At 35.4% G+C, this 11,971-nt stretch overlaps 1 long non-coding RNA gene across 1 annotated transcript; it reads right to left on the bottom strand.

Annotated features, from left to right (window-relative positions):
* Positions 1–8,241: 8,241 nt before the first annotated feature.
* On the bottom strand, positions 8,242–9,371 carry LOC122198124 (uncharacterized). Its single transcript, XR_006191993.2, has 2 exons — positions 8,415–9,371; positions 8,242–8,297 (listed from the first exon to the last, which is right to left on the bottom strand). It is a non-coding gene; the product is annotated as an uncharacterized LOC122198124 (long non-coding RNA).
* Between the last annotated feature and the right edge of the window lie 2,600 nt (positions 9,372–11,971).

Genomic DNA, 11,971 nt, shown 5'->3' with positions numbered 1-11,971 from the left:
TGCATCACCAAATAGTCAGTTGGATAGAATTTTTGAAGTCATTAGACCACAAATCTTTTGACTGATACATATCTCATAGTATCAAGATAAATGATGAACAAATGATTTTGTGATGCTATTAGATTGGTCACAAAATGAAGTTCATAGTCAACTGTGCAAAAGGATAAGAAACTCAGATCTAATAGGATAGTAAGAATCTTGATCAAAAGGATAATGATCATCTAATGGAATTATGAAACTATTTCACAATTGATCTCAAATAAATTATTGTCATAAGCAATATAGTTGGACATAGAAAAAAAAATCATTGTTTGATTTATAATCGATTAGTTGTATACTTACAAACAGTTCGTGGATTATACCATTAATGAGTGTTACAAGAGTCCTTGGTCTTGTACAAACCAATAAAGTTCTTATCGAACGCTGTGTGAGATAGGTTATTTCATTGGATGTCTCAACTGTGTGTTTAGAAACCTTTAGAGAACAAAGTATTTCTTTCTCTAAGGGCAATCTTTCAGAAGAGAGAGCTGATATCCAAAAGAACTAGTGAGAGCCACATTGATCTTGATAAGACTTAAGAATCAATTAACAAAGATCCTAACGAAACACTTGCACTTAATTAGAGGTTAAAACATATTAAGGAAAAAGACATCCCTCTACCTCTTCCACATAGATCTAATAGAAGATGTCATTGACCTTTATGACCCTATGCCATATGGGAAACAAGTCGCTGATAGATTGCGATCAGAGTCTATCAACTATCGAAAGCTATGGAGGCCTAATAAGACAAAATTAGAGGAAGCTATAAGGAATGAGATTCAGTCCATAAATGTTGTAAATTTGAATTGATTCAATACTTGGTGTTAAAACCATATAGTGTGTGTGGATCATCAAAAGATGACAAGCATGGATGTGAACACATATATATTGAAATCAAGATGATTATGAGAAATATGTAGGCTTAAGAAGTCCATTGATGTATTCTAACAAGCATCTCATGGTTGGATCATTTGCTTCGTTGAGAAATTCAAAAGTTAAATTATGAGAAACAACAGATAGTCCATATATATGTCGTAGCTAGTGGGAGCAATGTTGTCCCTTGTATTGAAATATGAAATGATGTCCTAACTTTGCTAAGTGTAAAAGTTTTACTTGGCTTAGGAATTGTCTCATTATAAAACACATGAGAAGAACAAGAAAAACATACTTAGAGTCTATGGAGATAGATCTAAGTGATTCATTGATTTAAGTCAAAGTACTTAAAATCTTAAGGAAACTCAAGATGCAGAATACTTATTGAGTTCGTTCTTGTGAAATTAATGACTTATATTCCTTGTGCATGATAAGTCACATAAGATCATTTTAGATATAATCAAAGAATCAAGAATCAAGAATATTTTTTGGAATACTAAAAGAAAGAAAAAGATAATCTTCTTAGTATGGAAGAAATTAATGAAAGAGTTCCATTGATGGTGAGTCCCTTACAAATAGAGACAGTTTCATTTAGTAGTTGAAGTTCGTGCTCTTAATGAATAATAAAGTATTAGCTTGGTAGAGTACCAAGTAATACACCTAAATGTGTTGGGCTATATTTTGTGGTTTATGCTTTGTTTTGTATGTCATATATGTTTTTGGTTATAGACCGAAATCACTAGTGGGCTTAGTGTTTTCGGTGGGCTTGTTATCTTTGGGCTTTAGGTTAATTGGTGTAGTATAAATATGGTCTATGTATAGCTATTTTGGGTTAATGCGTTTTTGGTGAGTTAGAGCATATTCTTGGTTTAAGAATATTTGAATGTACCTGACAATTGACTAATAGAATTGGGTGCATTCATTTAAACATGTTCATTGGTTCATCTAATTGCTTGTTTGTTTCGTACAATTGTTTGATTAAGTTTCCGCATTAATTCAAACAATAACATTGATACTTTGAGAAGATCCGAGTTTTAGGACTTACAAGTGGTATTAGAGCCTTAAAAATCGACTTAAGGCTATTTGGTATCAATTGCTTTTCGAAACACTTGTTAGTTTGAGGTGTTTTTGAGTTGTATTAAAAAAAGGGGATTGACCTACACTTCGTGTTCATCATTTTATTGGTGATTCTTCACTGATTTTGGAAGATATTTCATTGGAAAGCTTTTTTGGTTACCTACCAAATTTCGGAATTCACTGGATAAGGAAACTTGATCAAAAATTTCGTTTTCGGCTTAATTTCAGCGTTTTTGGCAGCTGAGTAACATTCTCGGTGAAAAGACTTGGTCAAAACAGTTAGTTCTTGGCTAACTGTTCTCGGTCAATCTTTTGACTTTTAGGGATTTCGGTCAAACAATTTGACCTTCATGGTTCTCGGTCAGAAAATTTTGAAGTTTTGTTTTTCGGTCAAATTTTCTTTGATGAATAATGAGTTCATCAATCACCAAGAAAATAAATGAAACATCATGTTCTCAATCTTGTGAATACAAAATAAAAAAATACCGTGAACATAATATTATTGGTCAAAGAGGTTTTTGACCTTAAAAACGAAATATATGACATTAAGAAAATAAATAAAGCGCTTGAGGAAAAACTAGAAGCTCAATCAAAAGATTTAAGCAAGATTACAGAAGAGTACAACACCAAATGTGTTTACTATTGGTTTGCCAAGGAGAAAATTGCAAACTTAACTTTTAAACTTGATGCACTGAAGTCTAAATTTGAGGATGCTGACTTTACATTTAATAAATTCAATGTGTCAAGTGAGAAGGTTGAATCTATGATAGAGAAACAATTAAAGTGGGAAGACAACCAAAGTGTGGGTCTAGGGTATCATAATGTTTCACCTCATTTGAATGATAACTATACTCCACCCCTTGAAATCAAAGAGACAGAGACTACAGCTCAACATGGCCAACCCCATGTAATTGTCCCAATTAAGACTGAACAATCTGACACAACTGAGAGTACTAATGTGAATGATTCTAATACTACTACTTCATGTGTAGTTGAAGTAACTATGTAATATGGGTTCGAGCAGAACAAAAATAATTCTAGTTCTGCTGACACAGCTTCAAAAGCTTGTGATGATAATAATCTCACTGTAGAAAAATCCAAGCCACAAAAATTTGTTAAAAAGGCTAATAAATGCGCTTGTGATTGTGGAAGGTCTTTGAAACAAAAGTCACTTGGACAAGGACCAAGTCACATTTTTATTTACCTGAAAAGACAAACTTGTTTCAACTATGGGACTCCTAGTCACATTGCTAGAAATTGCCCACATCGTCTACATGTCCCTCACTATAAACAAGATTAGTAGAACGTGCCTAGGGGGAGATCTTCCACAAGAAATATTTCAAGGTCACGTTCAAGAAGTGGTGATTGGAATGCTAAAAAGGCCAATAATCAAACTCTCAAGGCCAAAAAGGGCATGTCGGACAAGAAGACTAATTTGAGAACTAGTTCAGTCGGACTAAGATCGGTGAGGTCAAAGTCATCTCAGCAGTCGGTCTCAAGCTCTAAATCAAGTGCTGAAACATCCATCCGACTAAACAGGAAAATGGTTAAACCCGACTATAGAAGGGTACCAAAGGTTTCAATTCCCAAATCACCTAAAAATTCTAACATCTCTTAATTTTATGTGTTTGATAAACAGGATATGATTTGGGAAAGAGTATCATGTGTTGATGGTAAAGGTCAACCTGGTTTCAAAATGGACTGGGTTCCCAAGACCAATTGATTCCGTACTCTGTGCCGGAGCAGCTATGGAGGAATATCATAAGACTTCGGTATGTTGATAGTGGATATTCTAGGCACATGATAGGGGACATCTCTCTTATGCATGACTTTCAGAATTTTCATTGAGATCATGTGTCCTTTGCGGGATAGAAAAAGGAAAGATCACAAATGGGGATTTCTTCAATTACTGAATTACGGTTTGAATTTTCTGACTCTTCTCTTCTCTGTAATAATAATGTTGATCCTAATTTGTCCAAAAACCTAATTTTTCTTAAAAAAAACAAGTTCGTTCTTGTGGGATTTCTTAAGATGATAGTTTCGAAAACTGAAATTTCTTTTCAATTTTACTTTATATTTCTTATTTTCTTTCATTCTGTTCTATTTTTAGTAAAGGAATTTTTTTGTTGTGACAACCTTTTGGGAAGTGATATAAGTTAGTGATAAAGGGAAAACTAAATATGTGTGAAGCACTGAAGCTGAAATGTATAAACTTTGTGTTCAATGTATTGGTAGGCACAAAGGACTAAAACTAATGAACTAGACAATGTGGACTCATTTAAACTTAGACCAACACCTACCACCCAATGAGAGTTGCCCAGAATGGTACTAACATGAGGGAAAACATTCCTCCAAACATGAGAGCTTAAATCCTAAAGAAATAGGATTAGACACCACATCCAATTGATGACCCTATTTAGATGTCATAAACTTGCCCTAGAGAAATTGACCAACAACATAAGCCCCCTCAAGTTTGGCATGCAATTTCCTGTCTAATTACCAACCCACCCTCCTTCATGGATTTACAAATGCTGTCCCAAGCAACATTAGTTAAGTCATTTTTTTTGGTCATGTATGGGTAGGAGTCAAGTGGAACATAGAATTTTTTGTAGTCAAATTGAACATAGAATTGTTTATTGACAAGTTTGTAGGTATGTGGTTTTTGCATTTCGTTCAATAAGGGGAACACAAGACCTATAAAGAAAGGGGAATACAGATAAATGTTTTTTAGATTTTAACGCATTAGTAGGGTTCATTCTTTTCCTCTCCACAGATACCGAGATCTATCCTTAGATAGACGCACTAGAAAGTTGAACAGGAAAGTTGAGACTGGCTTGTTCATGAGGCTAGTTCAGGAATTAAGGTTTTCTAGTTTCAATCTATAGATACCGTTTAGCCCTCACTCGTCGGTGGGCTTACAACACTTGCTTTGTTGATTGAATCGACCGGGATGCCCTCGGGGGCATCCCTCCCTGTTGTTGTTGATTGAACAGTAGAGATTCTCATACTTTTTAGCTGACTTCTTGCTTCCTTCGTACATTAGTTTCACTAGACTGTTGAGTTATAGAGTTTAGACTGGCTGACTCCATGGCACTAGTTAATAGCTATCATAGATCGTTCCGGCCAATGATCTTTGGAAGATCACTGTCCTCCACTTGCCTAACTACAAGAGATTCTAAATCGTATCTCACCGTATTCATTCTTTTTTTATTGAACACAAAATAAAAAAAAGAAACAAATTTCTCATTTTTTGTTCCATCGTTGGATAGAATGCAAAAGGAATAAAGGTTTATTATTCCCCGTCTATAAATATCCAAATTTTGATGCCTAATACCCCATAGATCATTCGAACTGTATAGCAACAAGAATCAATTTTAGCTCGAATGGTTTGTAGTGGAACCCTCCCCTCTCTGATCCATTCAACATGCACAATTTCTTTTCCGTCGATACGTCCTGCAATTTGCACTTGAATTCCTTTTGTATCTGCTTGTTCAGTTAATTCTATAGCCCTTTTCATTTATTTGCGAAAAGAAACTCTATTTTTTAATTGGCCCGCTATAAATTCTGCAAGAATATTAGGGTTTCCATAAGGCTTTTCAATTTGTGTGATAGCAATGTTAAGTTTTCTATTTATAGAATGAAATTCTTTTTGTAAATTCATTTGTAATTCTTCGATTCCTCGGGGTCGACTTTCAATTAAGATTTTTGGAAATCCTCTATAGATTATGAATTGGATCAGGTCGATTCTTTTTTGAATCTCTATACGTGCAATTCCCTCGACGCCAGAATATGTTTTCATATTTTTTACTTCTTCCTCCCTTGTTTTGATCCCTTACTACTTGATACTAGGAGAATCAAGACAAGTTGCTTGATTGCTTGGTCGGAAAATACAGGGTCTTCAAGGAAAAGGTTAGGTGTTAGGGCTTTCTCACAGTCTAGGGGTTGCCTTGCTTTTCATAGCCCTAGCTACGCTACCGTAACCGGTTGTTAGGCTTCCCATTAGATAGTTCATAGTTCGCATGGACTGACAATACGATGCTTGGATAGGTTTAACAGTAAAATAAACAAAGAAGCCTCTCACATAGATTGAAGCTAACTATCATCTTGATCCGTGGATCAACACTTATTTGGCATATGGAATTATTTCCTTAATTTTGGTATTGATACAGGTGACTAAGGGGCTGTTTGATGCACCTTCTAACCGGGTTCAATGCTTGGACTCGGTCAGAAATCTTCAGTCCGTGCGTTTGTTTTTCTATTGCAGTCTTGGACTCGGTCCAAAATGCTAATTCGGTCCTTATTTTTTTGCTGATTCAGTCAAAATGAAAAACATGGCTAACTGGGGCAGATTGATGAAAAAGACGCGCATTACCCTCTACCGGCGTTGCTCTTTCAACCCCCCACCTTGTTCCTTCCGGTTTCCCACATCGCTCCTCCTCCAAAGTGGTATGATTTTTCCCGTTTTTACCTAATCGTCATGTTAGCAATTCTTGTCTTTCTGTAAAATTGATTATTTGAAATCGATTTTTTCATATGCTTGAAATCGATACATCAATTCTCTGAAATCGATTTTCCAATGTACTGAAACTAGAAACTAAAGACCCAAGTTTTGTTTTTCTTTATGAATCAGTATTTGATGATGTGAATTGGCGATGAACCAAAACAAAAAGAAAAATAGAGATGCAGATCTTTAAGTAATTTGAAGCACAACATCGATGGCGATTTCGAGTAGAATCAATGATTTGGGGATATGGAAACGATATGGATAAAGGTAGATATTTGGGTGTTTGATCTGCTAAAACAAAGAGATGGTTTTGCTGTGTGCGTCAAGTCTTTAAGCTGTTGCTTTTTTAGCACTTTAATTATTATATACCTTTTAGATTTTAGACTATTAATATGGAATTTACGTTAGGTTTAATTGGTTGCTGTCAAATTGTTTAATAGTTATATTTCTTAATAACACGTCATCTAATAAAATGATATTTGTAATTTATTTTAATATATTTGATCTTTTACTAATAAATGGATTATTATAAAAAAATATTGTTTGGGGTAATATAGTCATTTTACATAGTCAGTTGGATTCAAAATCAAACAACAAGTTTCAGTCAGAAAATAACCCAGTCAGAACTTCTAACTCAGTCAGCTTCTAGCTCAGTCAGCTCTAACCCAGTTAGCGACTATCAAACGACCCCTAAGGGGTTTTGATAATTTGGTTCTGTTTAAAATCGTTATTCTTTCTTTCTATAGTCAGCCATATGTTGCCCGCTTGGTGTGATCGGAAGATCCGACCTGGGACACAACATATGCACTCAGATGATGTTCACTGCTTCTAAGTCAGTATGTTGTCTTCTACAAATCTCAAATATTCTACTCTCTATGTTAGTCATATGTTGTCCCTTCTGCGTGATCAGTAGATCCAACCTGGGACACAACATATGCATTCCACAATGATTATCCACTCACCTGAAGTAAAGGATTTTGAGGAAACTTCCTTGATTACTAGAGTATGTCATGAAGCGTGGAACATGTTCTAGTGTACTAATATTAACTTCACCCATAACTAAAAGGCTTATTGGTAGATGTTGTTGGCTAAATTTAAATGGACAACAATATCCTTGGTCGTCATCAGACAAAATGGTCTATCTAGGAATATAGTAGCTATATATAATTAATTTTGTCTTAAATCATACATTACTTAATCCATTAAGTCATGGAAAAATCTCAAAACACTAATTTTTCCCATTTCACCCTTTTCGTCCTAATACACAATTAAGTGACTTAAACCCCTTAACCAACATTATAAATCATCCTATAATTTTCTCAAACATATTTTTACAATTTCTCAAGATTAAATCTTCATAATCTTGTTATTTTCTCAAAAATGACCAAATTACCCTTTTAGTCAAACTATTCATACAACATAGTATTCTGATTTATTTTGGATCGTTACAATTACTCCCTTTGAAAGAGTTGTCATCCTCGGAATTTTTCAGCATCTTATTTATCATATTATGAGCCTATCACAATTTTGTTTAGTTATTTCGAACTTATCATATTTTACAAAATATAACACTCTACTTTGCTATTTTCTTGCATTCCAATGCAATATCCAAACTTTCTTTACTAATCCCTGTCCATTCTTACAGAGTAAAACTTGTAATGAAAAACAAGTGTTACCATATGTATTTTATACAATTTAAGGTGAATTTTACAAAACCACATATCATTGCAGCTTATTCTGGATTAGTCTGGAAAAAAGGTCACTTTCACCCTAGTAAGGTTTCATATCAGGTCTTGGAAAAAATCTGGGACAAAGTAGACGCAAGTTCGAAGATTTAAGAGTTTACAGATCCTAAATCTAGGACCAATTATTTAAATATTTTTATGATTAAATAAAATAAAAAAGTAAATATTACCCCTACCCTACCCTCTCTCTTTCTCTTACAATGCAAAAGACCACCACCACCGGTCTGCATCACCGCCGCCACCAACACCGGCCACCACCACCGTCGAAACGGATACTTCCTTTGTAACCTTAAACACCACACACATATAAAACTCTCTCTCTCTTTCTCTCTTTCTCACTCTCTCTAGATGAAAATTAGAACTCTAGCATACAAGAACACATTAAAAACCAAGAAATGATTAAACACAGATGATATCAAACACATAAATATGTTCAAGAAGATATGATATACAAAACTAGAAATATGATATACAAGACCAAACACATAAACCTGATTCAATACACAACACTCGCTGGAGCAACATTATCTTTAAGCCATCTGTTGTTAGAAGCAAAAAATTACGAGTTTCTAGATCTTCATGTTTGTGGATTAAAGCAAAAACGAATGTGGCAGCAGATCTGAAAAGCTAGGGTTTTGAAAAACCTGAAGGGTTGCGGCGCTAGGGTTTTTAAAAATGACAGCACCTCGCCGGAGAAGGAGAGGGGCGGATGGATGAAACCCTAAACAGTGTCAGATATCTCACCAGATCTGTTCAGATCCAAAAAATGAGGATGAAAATAGATCTTTATGTTAGAGCTACCATACAAAGCTTTTCAAACCCTAAACGGCAGAAAACGAACCCTACAATGCTGCTCAAACCCTTGTGTCGTCCGAACCCGAGCCTTCGTCGACACTGTCGCCTCTACAAATCCTAGATATCTTACCAGATCTGTTCGTCTCCATGCTTGTTGTATCATCAGCATCGTCGAGAAGTGGCAATTTTCTGAGTGTAGATGTCGTCGGAAAACACATAAATCTCATTAGTCTTGATGATGGCGGATTTGTGGGTCATCGGACATGGTAGATTTGAGGGAAATGAGTGTTTTGAAGAAGAAATGAAGAACATTAGAGAGAGAGAGAGAGAGGTTAGGGGTATTTTATTTTTTAATTGTTTTTAAATGGTTGTAATAAAAGAAAAATATTAAATAAAATAATAAGGGGAAAAATTGTCATTATAAAATAGTTCAAAGCCAATTGGACCAAACTTGCAACAAAATGAAAAGTTTGGACCTCTGGTGCTAGTCCAAACTTTTTTGGACCAAAGTGTCAATTTTGAGCTAACCATAGGGACCATTTATGCATTTTAGTCTTTTTTTTTAAAAAAAATCTTGAAAAGTCTGTTTACTTTTGGTGTTTGTATTGCCAATACTTCAGTGAATCAGGTAGATATGTAGTTGTCGATCATGACAATATTGTTTAAAGTGTTTTTGGTGTACATGTTTCCATGGATTTGCAGGTTTTCGAGTGGATTGTTCGAAGGTTTTCAAAATTATGAATTAGAACAGGTTCTGAGGGTTTTCATTGCAAACTGGATTCGACCAAAATTGATTCAGATCCGACCAAAATCGAGGTTCTCGGCCGAAAACGTCTAGTCAAATGTGTTTTGACCGAAATCGATAAAAACCATGACTTTAACTGAAAACGCATGAAGTTTTGACTTTGATCGAAATCGATTAAATCTTTGACTTCAACCGAAATTAAATTATAAACTTAATTTAATTAATTTTTAAATCAATTCTCACTTGGCTAGTTTGGTGCAGATAAATGACAGAGGAGATTAAATTTGTAGACTCCCACAATGTTGTTGGATATCTTAGGGATCCACCTGCTGCTCATCAAGAATTAAAATCCATGATGGTGAGTTTGAAAAACTACAGGATTTCTCATGCCGTCCGTGCTAATCCAGTCATCCAAAAAGACTTAATTACTGAGTTTTGGAAAAATGCTTCAATTAACAAGCAAGGAGCAGATGGAGCTAGTACCGTTGAATCAATGGTGAGGGAACTCAAATAATTGTTTATGAGCAAGTTAAGAAGTACTTGAATTTGGTGATACATCTGCATTTCTAATTGAGTATTATGTTGATCAAGCGAGGGAAGTCCTTGAGAAGATGTGCTATGAAGGAACCTATCCTCCCACCATCAAAAAGCTACTGCAACCGTACTGGAGATTTCTGACACACTACTTTGTGAGTTGCATTTCTGGAAGGAATGCAGGATCTGATGATATTAGTCAGACTGCAACCTCAACTATTGTTGCTTTAGCAATGAACTGGGATTATGATTTTTCAAAGTTTGTGTTCTGAAGAAATGAAAAGCAGCCTTCAAGGGAAGAAGAAGTACCTATTTGTGATGTATCCTAGATTTCTTCAAATGGTTCTAAATGAAAAATATCCCCAAATTGAGAGGTCGTCTAATACTTTGGACATGAAAGCTTTGGGTCCCAACACCTTTGGGCTCATGAAGCAATCAAGAAAAGCTGCCAAAGTTCCCTATCAAGGTTTGAAGGAGCTGTTAAGTTTGGAAAGTTTGCTGAAGTTTAAAACAATCCTGCTACTAGTTCCATTAATGTTGAGGTTGTCGAGGAACACGTGGCACCTAAATAAAAATTTCCATTTGCATTTGAATAGGTTGAAATATCCGATGATGAAGAAGAAGAGGTTCAAGATAACAATATGATTGTGAATGAGCTTGAAAATTTTCTACAAAGTATCTCAATCCCTGAAGAGGATGTAACTGTCACACCTTCTAGTGTGACTAAAAGAGATCATGATTCAACTGTGTAATTTTATTCACCTACCCCTGAACAGATGGATGCTCTTATTACTGAACTTCAGCGAACTGCGAGGAAGCCTCCCCAAATATTTCATGTTACAACTGAACCTCCATCTGAGAGTAATCAAGAAGATTCATCTCATGTTCTACTCCTAATGAAAAGAAAAAGAAGAGATCCAAGACCTGGAGTACTTATCACATACCTATTCAAAATGTATCTACTCTGATTGAACCTAGTTCCGTGGCCCAAAATATTGAAAGCGCATTCATTGAGTCCTCTCCAGTGTTGCAAGAGATTTCAAGCCCGTTACCTGAATCCACTCCTATGGATCAGGATTTTGAAAGCCCTATTGTCGAACAAGAAGTCTTCCTTTCAGAAGGGGCTTAAGCTTCTGGAAATTCCTTTGTGGACCCTGAACTAGATATTTCAAAAGGCAAGAGCAAGTTGCCTGAGTTTGAGTTTGTAGATGTTGCTCTGCTTCAGAACAAAGTTTTTGATTTGGAATAGAGCTCAACTGAAAAGGATTTGATTATTGGAAAAGTAGGACATTAGAACCAGTGATCTTGAAAAGGAGAACTCCATTAAAGATGCAAACATTTCAGAACTTCAAGCAAATCTTGGTGGTCTAACTGCTTTATTCTTTGACCTGAAACAACGCTTGCATCAAACGTTTGGTGATGATTTTCAACCTTTAAGCGTTGAAGGGGACAAGATTTCTGCTTCTAGTTCTGTTCCAGTCAATTCAACTTCTCAACCTGCAAGTGGAAGAGTTGTAAGACCTACTGCGGATGCAAATCTTGACACATTTTTATTTTCTGGACCAACTTCTGGTCAAGAAAGAAGAGAGAAACTAATAAGGGTTAAGCAGCTAAGAGGGAAGATGCTGGTGATGAAACATTCGGACCAAAATGCTCCAG

Source organism: Lactuca sativa, chromosome 5 (assembly GCF_002870075.4).
Source record: "Lactuca sativa cultivar Salinas chromosome 5, Lsat_Salinas_v11, whole genome shotgun sequence".
Lineage (NCBI taxonomy): Eukaryota > Viridiplantae > Streptophyta > Magnoliopsida > Asterales > Asteraceae > Lactuca > Lactuca sativa.
Note: the sequence above shows the minus strand (reverse complement) of the source record. Positions and strands in the feature narration are given on the sequence as shown.